Here is a 22,923-nt window from a genome sequence, read left to right as displayed (position 1 = left end):
TTAAAACAGCATCGGTTTGATTCCAAACTGGTGTTGATTCAATACTTCTCTGGTGTGGACATATATAGATTCCGGGCTGGTGTTGAATCAACACCGGAGTTTTTGCAGTGTATTTTAAGTGTACACATACCCTGCGGCACGAGTCCGGCAGTGTAAACCAAGCATCAGGGTTAGGAATCCCAACGGTCATGTTTACGAAGCCAGATGTGCTCATGTACTGAACTGTTATAAAAGAATATAACATTTGCATTATTTTCTCGAATGATAATATATTCTGAGAAAATTATGAAAAAAAAATCATATTATTTATTCAGGATAACAGAGGATCAGAGAAAATATTTTACATCTTGGTCATGTTCAGTTTTAAAATCATTAGATTCATACAATACAAATTCATTAAACACCAATGAGGAGTATACAGTGTGGATAAAAAATACGGGACAGTTTTGAAAAGTCTATACAAAATTTGTTTCAAATTATGATATCTATATTTTGATGTTAATAGATGCTCTGAAATCTTATCTTTGAAACGCAATTTAAAAAAAATAAATGTTGTTCATGCTTGAGCAAACACGGGACTTTTGTGTCGGGGGTTCAAAAAGAGGGCATGCGCCAGAATGGCAGAATATGAGAAATATGATGATCAGACTTCTTGCTAATTCGAAGACTTCCTCTTAACCTTTTCATTATCTGTGCCATGATTTTCGAATTATGCTGTCAAATTTTATTTACAAATTTATTTATTTACTTGAATTAGTTTTTTTTTATTTATTAACTTCTTTTACCTTTGATTTTTCCTTCTTAAGTAAGAAAAGAATACTTTTGTCAACCCAAGCAAGAAGATTTGCATTATCATTGGGAAAACTTGTAATCATTCAAATGCTTTTATTATGTGAAACAAATTATGTTATGGTACTTTAAAAGAAATGTATCCATTTTTCAAGGGATTATTGATTACTTGACCAAGTTTGATGCCTGAGATAACCTCTCATTAACTCGCTTTAAGAGGTATTTGTGCATGACAGGACAAGCAGGACGTGATACATGTCTTTCAATGGCAATGGTGTATTGAGTAAATTTTGAAGCGCTAGATATGGCATATCGGGTAAAATGTATTGAAAGGTTGTGAGCTAGCGAAGCGAGCACGCAAGCATTCCCACTTTTTATTACAATATCAAATTTTGCGATAGATTTTGACATAATATTCATAAAATAATATCATAGTTTACTTTCTATATTTCCTTTTATTTCCTTTCCATTTTTTTCTTGTTCATGATTTTTTTTACTTGGGGAGGGGGGAAGCAACTTTGAGCCCCCGCCAATCTGTATGGCGCTGTTCAAAAGGCACCATAACCTTTGTAGCACACAATGAAAGGATTTGGAAAAAAATACACGCTCTCCCATACTTCGGTTGAGACAATTTTGGTTTTGCTTGAAGAAGGAGTATTCGAAGCTATGAAGAAGGAATATTCGAAGCTAAAAGAGAACATATTAAAAAGGAACAACAACAGAACAATTCAAGCACATAAATAGATTTGAAAATGAATTTTTACCGCATAATTTGAAAATTATGGCAAAGATAATGTTAAGGTTAAGAGGAAGTCTGCTGATTAACAAGAAGTCCGATTATCATATTCATAATTTTATGCCATTTTGGCGCAAGCCTTCTTTTAAACCCCATGCAGTCACAAACGTTCCGTGTTCGCTCAAGCATGAACGAAACTATTTTTTTTAATGGCATTTGAAAGATAAGACTTCAGAGCACCTACTAACACCAACATATAGACATCATAATTTGAAACAAAAAACCAATCAACTTTTCAAATCTCTCCCTTTTTTTTTTAATACGCATTGTATAGCAAGACATAGGCAACAAATACAGAGAAAATATCAAAAAGGATTTCGATCAACAAATTTAGGATGAAAAATCAGGTATGGCTTAAAATGCATTGTACCATGAAGCTTTCACATATTATACCATCTGTAGTATTGATTCTATAATACTGTGAGACCAACCCCTTCCTTAACACAAAGGTTAGCGATTAATCGCTAAATGGAATGGCCTATCAAAATCATCGTTACATGCGTGTTTTGCTCGGTACACTGACTAGGAACCAATCAGAATTGCTTTTTCAAATTAGCTCCGTATTAAAAAAAAAAAATCTGGGCTCCGTAACAAAAAAAAATTGAAATCAATAATTGCTAAACCAAGATCATGGTTTCGTGCGCACTCTGTTCAAAACTCCTATACCATGCCTAACGGACCCAATCAGAGTTGTTGCTTCTTATTTTCAATTCATCGCAAACTTTGGCTATTGGGGCCCAAAACGTGACAGCATTGGCTCACCTGTTGAATTCATATATGGGTCAAGCAACCATGGCATCTGCCCGATATGTGCTATGGTAAGTGGATAACAGTTCTCGTGGATGACGGTGGCATATGCCATTGTGTCCTCAAGCGAATGGGGATAGCGGATTCCATAAGAGTAAGAATCTGCTACCAGTCCATTCTTGCCTCCAAAAGCCGTCTGCGCTAGGAACTTGGCATCGCCTAAATTAACGAAGCAACCAAAATAATGATAAAATATATTTACGTGATTGGAATGAAAAAATGTATCGGCATACACATTGTCTGATAAAGGAAGGTATAACGATGGAACTTCAATCAGTGGCGGCTCCAGGGGGGGGGGGGGTGGCACACCCGTCCCGTGCCCCTTTAAGAAACATCTTAAATCTTTTTGATGTAAAAATGCCGTTAATACACATGCATGTTCCCCTCCCTTTGAGAGTCACAGCAAATATTTTTAATTGGAATATGTCTTTCATCCACAAGTTTTGTTTTGTTTTTTTTTGCTTGTCATATTTTACGTGGACAAAATGACCTTTAGTTTTTAGGGAAAACCGTTTTTTTTTGCTTCTCCATTTTTTTCCTACGAACAATGTGCACCCCTCCCCCTTGGAAATCCTCGATCCGCCCCTGACATCAATGAAGGCAGAGGGCGCAACTCCTCTTCCTATGTATAGGGGTACGTGTCTGTAGGCACAGGCCTGAGTAAAGGTTTTCACAGTATGAGCATAACTATAAACTGAGGGGGGGGGGGTCCAAACCAACTATGATCAGAGTTCTTTCTTCAGAATGACATTGTGAAACACATAAGCAATGATTTCTTCGAACGCTTTGTAAATTCTTACAAAAGAAAATATTAAAAAGTAAGACTCAAGGTTCAAGGTTTTATTCATATCAAACATACCACATTTTCAACAATATCAACAACTCGGTACAAACAATAATATTATACAAGACAAACAATAATACTATACAAATTATTATAAGTAAGCATAAATAAATATCGTAAAATATGAAAAGTATACTTAATATGAGAATAGAAAAAAAGTACTATAATGCATTCTTGTAAATGGTTGTAATATAATGACAAAGAAAGAAAATGTGAGGTGTGGATATGGGGAGCCAAAGGTAAAAGCAAAGCTTGTTCATTAAAGGCTCTAAGGAATATGCAGTGAGAGTCCCATAAAAATATCAATACGATAAGAAAAATAGAGGAATAAATAAAAGGGCAAACGAAAAGTAAAAAAAAAAAACGGGGGATACATAAATACATAAATGATGAGTACATGAAGGAAGAACTAAGTGAAAAAAACAACATATTGAATTAGAGCCTGTAGGAGAATGGAAATAAGCATTGCTAAGAGTGGGAAATGGAAAATTTATGGCATCAGGGAGCAATGATAGGAAGGGACATCTTCCAAAGATCAAGACAACCCACGCGCAACGATGATAAAGGAGCAATGAAAAGATAAGGCATAAAAAAATAATTTAGTATAAACCAGTCAAGTGAATGGAATGAAGCTATAACTGATAAAAAGATACACAACTGTGTTCGAACTAAGTATAGTCCTTGAGAAGATGGTGTTTCAGCTTTCGTCGAAAGACATATATTGAGGGCGAATGTAATAGTTCATTATGGAGGGCATTCCAAAATTTTGGACCTGTAAAAGTAATATTCCTTTTGGCAAACGAAGTTCTTACACGAGGAAGATGAAACAGATTACTTTGCCGAGTAGGATAACCATGGACACTGCTATTTTTTGAAAAAAGGAGGCAGTAACAGAAGGTATATCATTGGCATTTTAACTGATACATAAAGATTCCTAAGTTATAGGTATAAAGATCAAATATACGACGGAGTTTATTTAAAAAAAATAATGGTATGTATGAGATAGGTAACCAACATAGTTAATATTTCTAATTGCACGTTTCTGGAGTAATAAAATCCTATCAAGCAGGAATTTTGCCCCGTTGCCCCAGGCTAAAATACCATAGTTGAGGTAGGATGATATGAGAGTGAAGTATAGTGATAGTAGAATATGGCGAGGAAATTAATGTTTAAAGAGAAATGCCAGTAGTTGCAGTAAACACTGATTTCATGAGAAAGTCTGTAAAACCAGGCTTAATCGGCAGTATATCATCGAGGATCTATGTCTGGTACAATTACATAAACTGAACTTTGTGAAATCTTGAAATCTACTCTGAAAAATGATCACACTGAATGTCACCAACACAGATAGGCACACGTGGGACAGTGTATTAAAATTGCTGGAATAAAGACCCGACGGAAGTGACCGAATCCGCACTTATTTTGCTTATTTCTCAGCAATTACACAATTTCTTCCAGAATCCATCCTTTGGCACATATTTTTTATTCATACAAACAGACACTTGGGTGGTCATTATATTAGATTCTGTAAAAAGTCATTTTGAGATCGTTACCAAAACTGGAATTTATCTTTAAGTTTATTTAAAACTCCCGAGTTTCGAGACAATAATTTACATAAGTAGTTCACATGAGTCTTCCACGATACTCCAGAATCTATATGACAAGGAATTTTGTTGACTCAACTAGGTCTAGATCAGAGGAGTATCATGTATAAATAAATTACCAGGAAGGGTTGAGAGTGAATTACTGAAGAGCATGTAATGAGTTTTATTAACATTAAGAGATAATTTATTGGCATTTATCCAACTTTGAACCATTTTTAGCTCTTCATTAACAGTATCGAGGAGAGTTTGAGGGTTGTGATAGGAGCAGAATATGTTGGAGTCATCCGCGAAAAGGATGAATGACATGGCTTCAGAACTATATTGGAAGTCGTTTATATAAAGAATAAAGAGCAAAGGCCCCACCAGCGATTCCTGTAGAACGCCACAGGATATTTGCCTTGGGTAGGAATCCTGGCCATTACTACTCACAAATTGGTTGCAGCGCCAATATATGTAATTTTATAGTCGGCTCTGTTCAGCCTTGGTTCCAATAAATGATGAATGACTTTACGCAAACTTATCTGATGTGTTTAATTCATCTACTTTGGCGTGGTTGCAGCGTTGGATCTTTACCCAGTCATTTGAAGTAAGAATTGTAGGCCATATATGGCTACCACATCGACAATCAGATGCAGTGGTTGTAGTGATATTTGCGATTGTCTGGCTGTTCATCACTTACGATCAAGTGCTTCAGTACACGGTAAGCACTTTGGATAGCCCCACGTATATATAATTACGATGGCGCAGTCCGCGGAAGCGCCCGCACATAGGTGCTTAATGAAGGATGAGACATATGAATCCTTTGTTTTATGGAGGCAGTCCCTGCTCCATTTTCTTCAGACCCATTCTGAATTTACACCTTTTCTTGTTCGTGATTGTTCATGGCATAGGAAGTCAAAGTTGAAGCCTTTTCGAGGTTTTCATAATGATCCTGTTGACTTACCAAATCGGAAATCTGCTGCGCAAAAAGCAATATTGTTAGAATGTATGCTTGGCCAGATCTCGATTTATTGCCCTGTCATTTCGCGAGGCCAAATCATCAATTCTTCAACATCTCTTGCTCAAATTTGGTCTATGATATGCATTCATTTTGGTTTCAGTGACGATTGTAACGTCAGTGATGATGGGATTGACAATGATTGTGAATATGAGACAGATGCAGATATGTCTGTTAATAAAGAATGTGAATGTGACCCAGATGTATGTGAGCTTGGTACAGGTGAATCAGAAAATGATTTCATAATGTACAATGAGAATGTGCAGTACTATGAGACAGGCGTGTGAGAGCAGAGTTGGTCAACTTGCTGAAGAGAGTTGCGCAAGCCTTTGTGATTTTCTGATTGAATCTGACCAAGTCAATGAAGACCTCCTTGGTTCATCTAACCGCAACGTGACATGTGTGTCCACCAATGGTATAGCAAATATTCCAGGCATTGATGTTTTTGATTGCTCATCGAAGTCAGATGAGATATTTGACATTACAGAGTATCTCCATGGTTGTGGATTCCCAGCTGGACCAATAAGTGTCCCCCATTCTAAGCCTAGATTGACGAGTGCTGACTCGTCAGTGAATGATCTTTTTGATCGTGTTGACTTTCCGGGTGACTTTCTCACCAATCCGGGTTGTGGCTCATCACAGATAGATGAGGATGAAAATGACTGCAACGACGAGTTGCACAGTGAATCTTGTAGTAAGGACGACTTGCAGTCCCATCGTGCCTGTCGCGTCGGCATCGAATGCGCACGTGTATCCACAGACGTCAGTCTCACATCTGATCCAGCCTCTAGCATTGACGGTCGTCTCGATGTTCATGCAGTCATTACCACGGTACATAGGCCCATATGTTCTCATCAAGATTGATCAGTTCCTCAGTCACATCCGTTGCAGGATGTTGTTCCAGATTCTCTCGTACCTGGGTTTCACCCAGTCCCGAGTGATGAACTGCTAGTTCCAGTGACTTCATCAGTTGGCCCACCCAGAAACTTGGACTCAGTTCACACGGTAAAGACCCTCAGACTACTCCCAACAGATGAAATGAAACGTCCTGCTCATGACATGCCCTTGGATATGGCCACCAGTCCTTCCCAAGTGACTCTCCTTCACGTCCCTAGAGAGAGGGCCCTAGCTCCTCCCAGTCGCCCTCCTGATGCCCCTGCAACAACGACCAGTGCTGACTTATCCTACACCCTCTCCACTGATGGCAGTGATAACTCCCGTCTTATGCTTTCGAGGACACTACATCCTGTCAGCAGTAGCAGTGAAGCGTTGGTCTCTGCACCGGTCGCTGACCTTCAATCTACTTTGGAAGACGCCCCTGTCAGTTGCCCCGATGTCCATGCGCCCCATGGTCGCCCACCGGATGAGTGCTACAGCGGTCTGGCGATCCCAATCATCTCTTGCTTCCCACTGAAGACCTGGAATTGTGTCCCGAGCCGTCTGCTGGCTAATGTGTCATTGCTCCATCCTGACGCGTCTATGGACAGTCATTCCCACAGAGTCGTCGTACCTACTTTGACATTTTTGGCACCTTACGTGATGCAACCTGACGAGGTGATGCCTCCCTTGCATTCCAATGTACAAGGTCCTGACTTAGCTCCGCTCCAACGACAGACTGTTTACCTCCACACACCTCCCCCAGCCCCTCCGTTCCCTCACAGCCCACCCCAGTGTCCCATTTTTGCAGTGTAAACTAGCCAGTTATCCTCAATCTTTGTGAGTCTTCTGCTGAGCTTATAGGACTATTTCTTGACTTCGCTTATTCGGACTCATAACTCTTTTTTCATATCATTTGTAAACCTTTTGCTTTGATTTGTTTTTCTACTCTTTTTGTCAGCATTTAACATGACTTGTGATACACTTGATATTTTTTGTGCGTGCCCCCCTTTTATTTTCTTAATTTTTTGATTGCTGTCCATGTGATGTTCCCATTATGTTTTTTTATTTCACATGGATTTGATATACTTATAAGGCAATGAAGGACATTAGACTGGTATCAACATGATCTTGGTTTTGTAATATGTTCCGATGATTGTTGATGTTTATGACGAATGTGATTTTTTTATCATTGCCTGTTGTTTATCATTATGTAATACTGCATTTTTTTATGTCAATCAGGTTATTGAAACTATTTGTGATTGCAAATCATATCAAGTCATGTTGCTTTTGACACTTACATGTTGCCTTACATATGATGTTTCAATAGTTTTCTGTTTTTTTAGAATAGTTTATTGAGTTTTATATGATATTATTTGGATATTTCTATTGAAGCTTAGTTTGAAGCTCAGTTTTTCAGCATTTTATTATTCGTGCACTTAGGACCAATACTTTATGCATTTTTCTTCGAATTGTTTTATTTATGAACGTTATATGGATAATGTTTTGTAAACGTGTTTTTGCTATTGCTCTTCAATGACATTTGTATTCCCCATATGCCTATAACATTTTTTTTAATTGCTTGGTACATTTCTTTGATGTGTTTAGAGAATAGTGGCAATGGTTTTTAAGGAATGTCAGTTTGAGTCATAATGTTTAGTATTTTCATACAGCTTGCATATGTCCAGAAAATTAAAGATAAAGGAGTTAGTATGGCAGAAAGAATTACTAAAAGTTACATGTATACAATAGAAGGCTGTTGCAAGATCATTGTATGTTGTTGTTTGGTAAAGGAGCCATGCCTTTAATTTGTGTTTAAAATTGTAATACTTTTGATGACTGTTATTTGCGCAGAGAAAAGTTAGCATACTATGTGATTGCCCTTTTGAGTTTGTTTTATTATTGATGACTATATGCACAGATAAAAAATTAACATGCTGTAGTACCGTTTTTATTTAGTTTATGTTAAACTAATATTGATGAAGGTATATAAACAAAAAATGAGACAAGCTGCGCAATTGCTTCATAGAATAAGTTTCATTGGATGCATACGTACTATGTTTATGTTCATCATCTTTATACTACATGCTTGAACATGTTTAGTTAAAGAGAATTTTGTTTTACATGTATTTCGTAAATTGCATTAAACGTGTAGCCTACAGTATGCTTATGGTTAACATTCTATGCATAAAAAGTTTCATGTGAAGAGAATTTTTTGTACATGTATTTGTGGGATTGTCAAACATAGTGTGTATAAAGAGATATGTAACTTGTTAGTGAAAAAGGTGCAAAGATAGCGGTGTAAAAAAACCCCTTTGTATTGTATGCAATCAAAGTCCGCCAAGGCCTTAACTTAATCGTTTTTTAACAAAATTTAGAAATGTCAATCGTGATGTTTTGAATTGTGTTATGAATGTCATTTTTTCAGTTTTGCTTTTCGCTTGAGGTTTAAAGTTGGAGTTCTGTACCATTTTTTATTGTACACAATAATCTTTAGTAATTATAACTCAAGATTGAAAGTAAAATACCTCGGGTATAATTGAGGTTCTTACTACTATGCATGTTTTTTGTTAATTCAGGAATAATGATTCATATCGATCAGTGAGAGGAAAAGGAAAAATGGATCACGCCAATATATGTAATTTTATAGTCGGCTATGTTCAGCCTTGGTTCCAATAAATGATGAATGACTTTACGCAAACTTATCTGATGTGTTTAATTCCTCTACTTTGGCGCAGTCCGTTAGGTAACTCCTGAACCACTCCAAGGTCTTTCCTCGTATACCATAATTGCTCAGTTTGTACAATAATATATCATGGTTGATGGTATCGAAGGCCTTGGAGAAGTCCAGGAAATTCCAACTGTATAAAATGATTTGTCAATTGCGCGGCTAACTTTATCCAAAAATAGAAGAAGGGCATGAGTTGTAGTGATTTTGTCGAAAACCAAATTGGGTATCGGATAAGATTTTATACTTTGTAAGAAACTTCACTGTACGAGAATAAATAATTTTTTCCAAAATCTTGGAGAGTGCAGTTGAAAGTGATATTGGGCGATAATTTCCGAGATCTTCTTTACTAACCTTTTTAAAAATAGGAATAACTATTGCAGTTTTCATTTTTTTCGGCACAGTTCCATTAGACAATGATAAATATATGTTAGGGGAGATAAAATTTCTGTAATTGTTTTTTTAAGCAAAGAATTGGATATACTATCGAACCCAGCACTTTTGTTTATTTTCAGATTGTTCACTATGTCTAAGACTTCATGCTCTAAAATTGGATCTAGAAACAGCGTTTGAGGGTTTGGCGATTTTAAAAACTGTTTGAAATTACAGTTAGGTTCAGGGACATTTCGAGCCAAATTTGGACCGATATTGACGAAGTAGTTGTTGAATTCTCGAAATAGGAGTTGAGACTAACTTTGTTTTCATGACATCATTTATAACTTTCCACGTCTTTTTTAAATCGCCTTTGTGAGCATCGAATTGTGAGGAGTAATAGTTCTTTTTAGCTAGTCGCAATGAAGTTGTTAGAATATAACGATATCTAGTATACTTGGATTTGGTTGTGATGTTTGGAGTAGTTTTGTATTTATAAAAGAGGTTGTTTTTTTGTTTATAGATTTAAGTAGCGATTTGGTAATCCAAGGAAGCTTAGGAGTTTTTTTGTAGTTAGAAACACGGCTTCTGCGGAATGGAACAGAAGAATTGAGCTTATGAATGAAGATATCCATAAAATTATCGAAAGACGTATCAGCATTGTCCGCGGCATATACAGAGTTCCAATCAGCAACAGCAAGTGCCCTAATAAAATGGTTAACGTTATCCTCCGAAAAGTTGCGAGTCTTAATGTTATTTGCTGATGCAGGCAGACAGGATGAGATTGGATATGATACTAAGTTATAAACAGGAAAGTGGTCGCTGACTACAATCCCAGATTTTACGTTATTCGTTTTGTTAACAAAAATATCAATTAGAGTGGCTGAAGATTCAGTCATTCTAGTAGGTTAAGTAATAGTTGGGACGAATGAATAATCAAGTAGCAAGTCAAGGAAGTCTTGACAGTCTGAGTTATCATGAAAGTTTAGATTAAAATCACCCATAATTACACAGAATTTGTTACTAAGAGAACAGGATGATAATATATGGTGTATAGATTCAATGAATTCGCTAGGATTAGAGTGTGGAGGTCTATATACTACTCCAACTATCATATTACCCTTGTTTTCAAATTTAATTTCGATGAAGATAGTTTCTAATACATCTGATATTTGCGTCAACTCTCCGTTGACTTCAAAGTTAAAATAAACCGGGACATAAATTCCAACTCCACCACTTCTTTTTCCAATGCGACTAGAAGAAACAAAGTAAAAACAATTCATAGAAAAATAAGAGGATGGCGTATCTTTGAGCCATGTCTCACTAATTCCCAAGATAGAATGATTGAACTGTCAAGCTGCTTTGTGAAAAAATCCAAACGATCAAAGTTTTTGTTGAGACTTATGTTAAAATGTAAAAGGAAAATATCATTGCCGGAAACAGATTCCAAAGTTGAAAACAATTTGCTCTCTTTTAAATCGTTTGATGAAAAGGAGTCGAATGGAATGTCATCTGCATCAAAATCAAAAAGAAGTTCAGGTGTTTAAAGTTGAGAGAGCTGTTGTCAAGTGACTGACTAGAGGACTGGTTAGTATGCAAATATGGTACATTAGTTGAGGTACTGCACATGGATGTGTACGAAAAATTTGTCAGTTTTAATAGTTCTAAATTGAAGGAAATCCATAACTAAATGGACAGAAATAAAAAGAAGTCCATTCGCAATAGACGGGGATGCTATCACTAAGATATCATGGCGCGTAGGAAGTAAAGTAAATTGCGGGTAAGCAATCGGCAGCATTAAGAAGAGTTGCTTTTCCATAACGAAAAAAAACAAAACGTCGATACTCAAACAGAGGGAAGAGGGCAGGCTGAAATTAACATAACGAGATACACTTGAACAAAGAATATGATGAATAAGTGGTACTAAAAATATGATCATGAATAAGTATAAATATTGATATAAATAGCAGGACAAGCACTGCATATTGTGTGATGGCGCACTCTAATTCAAGCACGAGCTGGACTACTGCCATAAAAAAATATATTGTTTGATGATAATAAAACGCATTATACGCTGAAAAAAAATAGTGCCAACCCAGCATCCACAGCGCATGCATAACGACTGCACCGCGAGCGCAGAACCTCCAGTTCAGAAATTCAAAGGGAAACTAAACCATCGGAACAAGCCAGCCCGTGCCGAAACAGAGAAATCAAAGAATGAGAACCAGGAAAGTCCGAGAGAAATCGGACAAGTAATGAGAGAGCTATGAGCACCAGAATAACGCGACCGCCGGTGCTATGGAGATCCCCCCACACCGGTAAAGCGACAAAGACGTGCGATGTCACACGCGAACAACTCCCTCCGATTGGCTACAAAAAAAAAAAAACAAAATGTCTCGCCCCGTTCTACCTAAGCAATGGGGAGAGTAGCTCACAAGCGACACCCCCACCGCGCCGCCACCTGGATGACCATCACAGCAAAGCATTAGCGATTGCAACACCCAAACGCCCACCCCCCCCACCATCGGTCCGACCCCTCTCGCACCCCGTTGATCTGTTCCTTCGAAGCCTATATTCCAACACAAGCCACCCTACGACTCGGTTTTCTAGTTACATCTTTATATTCACCCATTCACTCGAGGTCGTTTTTTGAGAAGAAAACAAGTGTAAAATAATTTTGCCATTGGTTGCCATTTAATTCCATGTGAGGCATCAAAACAGATAAGAAAAAAGGCCTAAATAACATAAAAGGTAATGAACATCAACACAATCTGAATAATGTCGTGATACATAACAAAAGACTACATATGCATTAGAACTGTGGCATACTGAAAGATATGGTCACGTGATCACGATGAGGGTAGTAACTCCTCCCTGGGGCTGTTGATCACGTGACCCACCCGCAGGATAGTAGTTTCCACGGGAATTTCCCCTAAATCTTGGTAATCAACATCTTTGGAGCATATACTTTGATATTAATATTGGTGATCTATCAGGTTTCAAACAAATTGTTTCTGAACAAAAACCTACATATTGTATAAGGCTATCCCTTCAAGCTCCTCCTTACCATTTACGTGTAACAACCAGAATTAGCCACATTACGTACGATGATGTATATGCATATATATATCCATACTATGTTTGTTTCCGCAACCATGTTGTATCTGTGCATACTTTCTTGATAAACGCTGTAATTGCCCGCCCAACCTTCCAATCTTATGCAGGCCAATTAGTTACCGTCAGATTTCCTGTGCTCCTAATTTCCAACATAAAATCAATATCTCTCCCAACCTCCCAACCAATGCTGACATAATTCTTCAGAACCTCCCAGCCATGATGTACTGTCTCACAGGAGTATCATAAATCGTGATACACAAAAATTCCTAAACATTTTCCATGCTCCTAATTTGCATCATAAAACTCTTGAAAGGACTCAATGTTTCTACCAACCTCACAACCATGCTGACATGATTCTGCCCAGCCTCCCAACCATAATTGTATTGTCCCACAGGACCATCATTAATCTTGATACCAAAAAAAATTCCTAAACATTTTCCATGTACCTTAATTCGCATCATAGAGCTCAAGGACTCAAAGTCTCTCCCAACCTCACAACCATGATGAAACAATTCTGCCCAGCCTCCCAACCATAATGTGATGTCTCACAGGAGCATCATAAATCGTGATACAGAAAATTTTCTAAACATTTTCCGTGCTCCTAATTACCATCATTGAGCTCAAGGACTCAAAGTCTCTCCCAACCTCACAACCATGATGACACAATTCATCCCAACCTCCCAACCATAATGTAATGTCTCACAGGAACATCATATATCTTGATACACAAAATTTCCTAAATATTTTCCATGCTTCTAATTTCCATTATAGAGCTCAAGGACTCAAAGTCTCTCCCAGCCTCCCAACCATGCTGACATAATTCTGCCCAACCTCCCAACCATAATGTAAAATCTCACAAGAATATAAGTCGTGAAACACAAAATTTCCTAATTAGTTTCTATGCTCTTAATTCCATCATAGAGACGTAAAACTCAATGTCGCTCCAAACCTCCCAACCATGCTGACCTACTGTCGTAATTATGCCCAGCCTCCCAACCATAATGTACTGTCTCACATGAATATCATAAATCGTAATACACGAAATTCCTAAACATTTTCCATGCTCCTAATTTGCATCATAAAACTCAAGGACTCAATGTTTCTCCCAACGTCACAACCATGCTGACGTAATTCTGCCCAACCTCCCAACCATAATGTAAAATCTGACAAGAATATCATAAATCTTGATACAGAAAATTTTCCTAAACATTTTCCATGTACCTAATTCGCATCATAGAGCTCAAGGACTCATTGTCTCATCCATCCTCCCAACCATGCTGACATAATTCATCCCAACTTACCTCCCAACCATAATGTGATGTCTCACAGGAGCATCATAAATCGTGAAACACAAAATTTCCTAATTATTTTCCATGCTCTTAATTCCATCATAGAGACTCAAAACTCAATGTCGCTCCGCCTCACAACCATGATGACACAATTCATCCCAACCTCCCAACCATAATGTAATGTCTCACAGGAGCATCATTAATCGTGATACCGAAAATTTCCTAAACATTTTCCATGCTCCTAATTTCCATCATAGAGCTCAAGGACTCAAAGTCTCTTCCAACCTCACAACCATGATGACACAATTCATCCCAACCTCCCAACCATAATGTAATGTCCCACAGGAACATCATAAATCTTGATACCGAAAATTTCCTAAACATTCCGTGCTCCTTATATGCATCATAGAGCTCAAGGACTCATTGTCTCATCCAACCTCTCAACCGGCCATACTGACATAATTCATCCCAACTTACTTCCCAACCATAATGTGATGTCTCACAGGAGCATCATAAATCGTGAAACACAAAATTTCCTAAATATTTTCCATGCTCTTAATTCCATCATAGAGACTCAAAACTCAATGTCGCTCCAACCTTACAACCATGCTGGCCTACTGTCGTAATTCTTCCCAGCCTCCCAATCATAATGTAATATCTCACATGAATATCACAAATCGTGATACACAAAATTTCTCGATATGGTTATTCTCAACAGTAACTCAGCTCTACGTGTAAAGTCAGTTGGTGTGGTAACACACAACAATTATTTATTGTTACACTGCAATGCTCACAATCATATAGCCCTTACACACTTTCACCTTGTGTTTCTAAAATTTGTACTGACGTTAGACATGTTAGATCCTCCCCTCTCGTTAGTGAAAGGCTCTATTATGAATCTTCAATTTTATGGTCGTCTAGTTGAGACAAAGAGTAACATCATTTCCCGCACTTTGGTGCAAATTTATCGATCATTTTTTTTACTATAGGTTTTTGCATAATAACCCAAAGCTCTTGCTAGGTATGATATATACTTGCCCCTTTGAAAGCTAAAACAGGAACTTTGGATATGGATCTACCTTTATCTCTAGACACGGACAAAAATATCAAACAATTCCATTCAGTATTTTTTAGAATTATGTGCCATGGCATACAACTTTCATACCAAGCATACGTTTCTAATTCCTTACAAAGGAATTTTTGAATGAGTGCTTAACGTCTCTTCTAAAACTGTTGCTGAAAAAATAATAGACGAAGAAGTTGACGATGTGGTTGGTGAGATTGAGATCGACCATGATGTTTATTAATATACCGCGACCGGGACTGTTTCTTTCTATCGAGAAAATTGGTCGTTGGATGATGATAATTACTTTCTGTGGAGTCTAAGTGACAAAAAAGAACATTGTTACAATGAGGAGCATTCGAGTTGTTTTCTGTCCGTGATCAGATTCATGCTTTCGTTGAAATGGACCACGTTGCTTCAAAAGTGCTCCTTTGGAATGCTTGGCCGCTGATGATGATTGCTGACATGGTGCCCCGATAGTCGATTTGAGGCGGAGAAGGTTTTGATGGCCCTGAGGTCTTTCAGGTAGGGGCGACCTGTGAGATGAATTGTTGACGTTACTACTTGGATGTGATGTAAGGGTTTTACTAACTGAACTAACTTCTCCACTGCGTACATACGAACTCTGTGTAGGTTCGATTGAGAGGTGGTGGCCATTCCGCTAAAACCTTTGCTTTCTGCAACAGGTTTGGAAGTGTCACCTACTGTTAGGCGAGATTCACGGGTAATCTTACCGTTCTCGTTTAAAGTGATGGTGGCCAATGGGAGACCATTACCCACAATTCAGCGTGGATCTTTGCTCTCTTTCGGAGAAAATTGAATATGAAAGAATAAAGAAGCGCCGTTGTGATAATTGACACACCAAAACATATAAAATACACTCCCTTTATGGCAAAATTGGGGATTGAGTCAGTTTGGCCAAAGAAACCGATTGCGCAATATTTCCAAATCCCATCCAAAAAATATGACCTCGGTGAAAACAGCGAACGGCGCAGTCCCCATACACAAAATAGACAAGGCTGCTGCCATACGTACCGCCATTCTACGTCGCAAAGGATGACATACTGTTAGATAACGGTCGATGCTTATGAAAGTAATGAGGTGTAGTGAAGTAAAAGAAAACATATGTTCTACAAAGGACGACAGCCGGCGTAAACCAATTGCTATATGTTGCGGAAAACAGTTTTCAATTATAAAAACAGGCGTAAATGCGCAAGCGATAAAGTCAACTAAGGCTTGACACAGATATCCGTGCTTGTCTTTCTTTTCTTCCACCCATAAACTTGGAAGATGATGGCATTACCAGGAAGTCCAAAGGCCAGCAACATTATGTAATAGATTAAACCTATAACAATGCTATTGGTGTTGCCTTCATCGTCGTCTGTTAAGGTGTTAAACTGTAAACTCCTGCTATAGTGTAACTCGCTCCCTAGCTTATTGAAAATGTGTCCAGTGTGTGAGCGCACTGCCTCTGTGTTGTTTGGTACCATTTGTTTGTACACCAACGCACCGGATGCACGCATAGGATCCACTGCATGCACACGTACACGATCACCTGTGATTTGCTCTAAATGAAAAATATGCTGCAGTTTTTTACCAGGTTAATATACGTCTTAAATCTCTTTTATTTTGTGATGAGAAAGATGTGTTTTTCGAGAACGGACTACAACCTCCACCCCTAAAGAAAAACTTAAGTAGTTGGAAAAAAAGAAACATACATACAGAGTGTTTTGGGCGTGAATTTTTTGGACTGAAATCGATTTATTGGCATAAAATTCCCATTCACTGTGCGCTCGTACATTATATTGACAACAGAACACTTTTACGCGAACTTACCCGGCGAGTTACACTATAAGCACGATTCGCTTTTAAGACCGTAACATCCGTCTGATAATAGGAATAGTTCGATGTCGTCTCCATCACTATCATCCAAGCATCATTCTTTAAAAAAGCGTATTGCGATTATTTTCGAGATTGATCTTTCCACTTTTTTCTGCACGGTCTAACTCAATCCGACACCCTCAAAAGATTCCCCGAATACAAAATATGTAAATTCCCTGTTTAACAGTCTAAACAGGTATCAATTACTTTAGTCATAATACTGAAAGTCGAGTGAGGGGTAGCCTAACGATCGAAGAAGGAAAGAATATATATATTAGTCAATAAACTCGCAGCAGTGGTTAAAGGGAGATGGTGAATGACTTTATCTAAGTCTCAGTACCTTGTCGAGAATTTGGAGGATGAAGATCGGTACCCCGACACATGCTCCGCGACATTTGCTCCGCCGAAATTTGCTCCACCGATATTTGCTCCGCCGACAGTTGCTCTGCCGACAGTTGCTCCGCTGACAATTGCTCCACCGACAGTTACTCCGCCGACAGTTGCTCCACCGAAAATTGCTCCACATTTAGCGACAAATGCTACCCGAACGACACATGCTCCGGCGACAATTGCTCCGCCAATATTTGCTCCGCATGTAGGGACAGTTGCTCCGCCGAAATTTGCTCCGCATGTAACGACAAATGCTCCGCTGATAAGAGCTCCGCCTAAAATCCCATCCACCGAAAAATTATTGTTTTTCTTTTTTTGTAAAACTAACAAACGCTTCTTCTCCAAAGCTGTATGGTCATTATCATTATTCTATATATTTTTAACATTCCTAATTTGAATTGCTCAGCGGAAAGAAATAGTTCGGCTCAAATTAAATTTCCCATCAGCCATCATTTTGTTCTCTCTCTCTGCATTCCTAGTAACGTCTGTTCCTATTTCTTTTACAACCTCTCCCTTCTTCTCCTATCTCTTACTTCTCGCTCTAATGCTATTTTGATCTGTTTTCACTGTTCATTCTTACCCTCTCTAATGGAATTGAAAACTAATAAAGTTTTACAATCTTGTTAGAAAGGTGTTTCCTGTCACTTTCACTCCATTTTCTATTATTATTTTTTCCCTTCAATTACGTGCAGTGTAAAAACAACACTCCTCTTAAAGGAAATGTCCACCACAAGAAAAAGTTGATTTGAATAAAATCAAACAAGCGTAAAACTGAAACTTTCATCGAAATCGGATGTAAAATAAGAAAGTTATGATATTCTTAAGTTTCGCTTAACTTCACAAAATAGTTATATGCCCATCCTGCAATCGGTATGCAAGTAAGATAACTGATGACATCACTCACTCACTGTTTCTTTTGTATTTTATTATAAGAAATATAAAATATTCAAATTTTCTCCTCATTTTTCTGTGAAATTTCACCCTAAACATGTGGAATTATCATTGTTTAACATTTCTTTGAAGGGGCAGTCCTCATAGTCATGTAGAACATAACGCATATTAAACATAATTTCAATAATTAAATTTTTACCACTTTTTAAAATTTATGATTACTTATCTAGTATTTATGTCCTTACATCTTGCAAGACTAAACATGTTTCTTTGAAATTTTTAAATGAATTTTATAATTACCTTTCCATGATTAACAAATTTAAAATTTTACCTTTTACATATCAGTACTCTGTATCCTCATTTTGCAATATATTATGTGATCTTTTATCTTCTTGTTATTCTGCTTCAACTATCTCTTTTTTATATTTCCTTGTCTTCTTCTTCCCCATCTTCTTTTCTCCTCTTTCTTCCCCCTTCTCCTCCTTCTTCTTTTTCTTCTTTTCTTCCTCTTCTTCTTTTTTTCTCTTCTTCGTTTTTCTTGTTCCTCTTCTTTGTTTTAATTATGGGTGTGTTTTACATTACCTTTTATTGTAAATAATATGTATGGTTTAATACGAAGTAGTATGTTATTTATTGCATACAGTATGTGATATATGTGTACTTTTTAATTATGTAAATAATTCCACTGTTTTAAGACATTTTTTCATATTATATATCCATGTGCAATTCAGTCTTTGTAACTGCGATGCATGATATAATAAATACCATACCATCTTAGCTTTATTCTTATAAATCAACATAGATATATGATATCATAATCCTTTTTGAATAATACAATCGCGAGCGCGAACATTTTTTTTTATTTTATGTGTTTAGTCCTAAAATTTGAACATTCTGGACAATGTTATTATGAAAAGATGTGTATGCAACTGGATGAAAACTACGAATGCGAAGCGCGAGCAGAAATTGTTAATACACGCTTTATTGAACTGATCAAAAAGGTACCTATTAAGGTTTGCCTGCAGTTAGCCATGAAGGAGTTACATATTTAACAATCAAATAATGCGAGCGCGAAGCGCGAGCTGAACATTTTTACCTTTCTACATAAAGAATGAAAAAATTCAATCAATTTCTTTAATCGTGAACAGGATAGCTATATAACTAAACGATTGATGCGAGCGCGAAGCGCGAGCGACAAAATTCGAAATTTAGTCCTAAAAACGGGACACTCTATTCATGTTTTGTAAATCATGAATAGGATGAGTAATAGGGGATCTTCCTATAATAAGAAAGTTGCCTGTAGTGGTCTCATGGTACATCATCTTTTGTTTGTTCAGAAAGGGACCACCAAAACTTGGCGTTGTAGCAAATATGTTCTTGTCGTCTACACGAAAGAATAAATGGTGTTCAGTGAAAACACTACACTCTTCTTCTTTTCCATGGAAACCATCAGAAGTTACAGGTACGAAGGAACAAGGGATGTATTCATAGTCTGTGATAACACATGCATTGAAATGTTTAAGATAAATATGTAATTATGACTTGTATAAAGATTTAAAACTGTATAATTTAGACTGTTTAATACAAATATATAGAAAATACCAAGTAGAAATCCAAAGATAAGGGGTGCCTCAATGATATTGAATAGATGAGACAAATCGGCACAGGCAGACATGACATTTTATTAGTGTGATAAAATCCTCCAATCTTATAATAATATAGGATATTTGTATTGCGCACATAATATGTGGATATTATCCACCTTGTTAGGTGCTCAAGGCGCTCCTATATTACCCGGCTAAGCTAGGCGTTCATAGCGCACACAGCTTCTTAAGGAATTTCTTCCTACCGGCACCCATTTACCTCACCTGGGTTGAGTGCAGCACATTGTGAATCATTTTCTTGCTGAAGGAAATTACGCCATGGCTGGCATTCGAACCCACGACCCTCTGTTTCAATATAAATAACCTATATTGTTATATATATATATATATATATATATACATGTATACATATTGGGGAAATTCTTATTGTTTTTGTCTCACCTGCATAGCTGTGTGAAACTATATGCGCCGCTTTTCTAACGGCGATGGCGTCAAGATCAAATCTTTAACTGAAGGTTAAGTTTTTGAAATGACAGCATAACTTAGAAAGTGTATGGTTCTAGTTCACGAAACTTAGCCATAAGGTTAATCAAGTATTACTGAACATCCTGCTTGATTTTCATGTCACATGACCAAGGTCAAAGGTCATTTAGGGTCAATGAATGTAGACCTTGTTGGGGGAATCAACATCAATATCTTAACCTAAGGTTAAGATTTTAAAATGTCATCATAACATCATGACCGAGGTCAAAGTTCATTTAGGGTCAATGAACTTTGGCCGAATTGGGGGTATCTGTTGAATTACCATCATAACTTTGAGAGCTTATGGATCTGAAACTTGGACATAATAGTAATCAAGTATTTATCAAGTATCAGTGAACATCCTGTGCGAGTTTCAAGTCACATGATCAAGGTCAAATGTCATGTAAGGTCAATGAACTTTTGCCATGTTTTGTTGTTGAATTACCATCATATCTCTTTAAGTGTATTGGTCTAGTTCATAAAACGTGGACATACATGTAAGAGTAATCAAGTATCCATGAACATCTCGTGCGAGTTATAGTATTTTTCAAAATCAGCTCTGCTGCTATATTGAATCGCGGGGTGCAGGTGAGACGGCCAGAGGCAATCCATTTGTTTTTTGTTTGTTCATATTTTATGCATCTTATCCAAATCTGAGATATTCCAATATTTAATCAAAGTGAATCATGTACTATTAAAAGCACAACAGTATTATTTCATAGAAAATGTATATATTTTGAATTATATTTATAAATTCAAACAATTAACCACCAGAGAACTGTTTGTAAGGAAAAATACTTTCCAGTCATCCTATTTTATTTACTAGACTGAATGCATCCAAGATATTTTATTCAATTGTTAAAAATTTTTCAAGCAAAGGTTTAAGGCTAGAAAAAAATGTTAATTTCTTTGCATTTGGTTAAGTTTATTAAACAAAGGCCGATTGACATTGAATTTTACAACATTTCATTTGCAATATTTGTGCAAAAGTATGTTTGAAAATTGGTGCGTGGTTGTTAATAGTATGTAAATGTTTTTGTTTTATTATGCAATGATTTTTTTCTTTTGCATTATGTTTATGATGATAGTGTAGACTAAGTCTCTGTGTAGTTAATGACTAATTTGGGAAGACATGGGTATTTTGTGGAGTCAAATGATTTGTGCAAACATAAATGTTTATTGCCATTGTTTTAATCTACTTCTTTGTCAATTTTCATTTTTCTTTAATACTACGAAGTATTTACTTTATTTGTATGAAGTGCATATCTTTATTTCAAAGGAGTATATTCAATCCGGATTCAATATGCATGATGAATCAATATAACCATCAACTGTTAAGTAGATGCATTTTGGACGTCTTTTTCAGTGGGCACCAATGATTCAGTTGCACATGAATGAGGTGTTTGAAATTGAATTGTATTTTCAATCTAAAAAGATGTGAAGAGGTCTTGGTAAGCAAATGAATGGTGGAGATGATATTAGCTGTTATGACAGGCAGGAGAGAAGATATAAAAGAAGGTAGTCTAGATCAGGCTGGGGGCGTTTCATGCGAATTGGTCGCACAAGGTCAGCTGTTGAGGTTTCAGTGATATTCCTTGGCTTTGATTGGCAGAAGGCACTGGTCTCTGACTGTTACTATGATAACTTGTCAGTGAATGACAACTTGTTATTGCTGACAAGCTGCATGAAACAGTGCCAACGACCCTTGCAGGTATACCTCATAGTGTATGTTAAATATGGTTAACCATTAACAATGTAAATGATACTATGCCCCTTAATATGGGGTATGATTAGGTGATCAAGTATCAAAAAAATATTTCAATAAGCAAACACTTGGAGATAAATTTTGATTAGTTTTATAGCACCGCCTCAAAGATCTATTCCTCTACCTTCTCTCTCTCTCTCTCCCATGTACCTTACAAGCTCGCTTTTTCGAAAAACTACATGAATTTCTTCTCTGCTTCTTGTATCACTTATACCTTTTTTCGTTAATATCACTGTCAGATACTTTTCTACTGTCACTACCCCCCTCCCCGACTTCTTCAACTGCCACCATGCAAATTCCTTTCACTCCTTCAGCTCTCTAAACTCTCATATCTGTATTTCTATGCACTCTATTGAAAGGTTTACCCAATATTGGGTAAAGTGGGAACATGCATGTTGGTTGGGTAAAGAAATTTTACGCAATGGTGCGTTGTAATAGCCCAATATGAGGTAAACAGGTAAACATGATACCCAGCAAGAATGCATGATCCTTTTCTACTGCCACTTTTGGGTGAAATAATCAGTGGTTTTAGAGTGTATCTTTCATTTGTTTCTTTATGTTTGGCCCTGTGACATAAAGCTTAGTGAT

Source organism: Lytechinus variegatus, chromosome 8 (assembly GCF_018143015.1).
Source record: "Lytechinus variegatus isolate NC3 chromosome 8, Lvar_3.0, whole genome shotgun sequence".
Taxonomy (NCBI): Eukaryota; Metazoa; Echinodermata; class Echinoidea; order Temnopleuroida; family Toxopneustidae; genus Lytechinus; species Lytechinus variegatus.
This window is presented reverse-complemented; position numbering follows the sequence as displayed.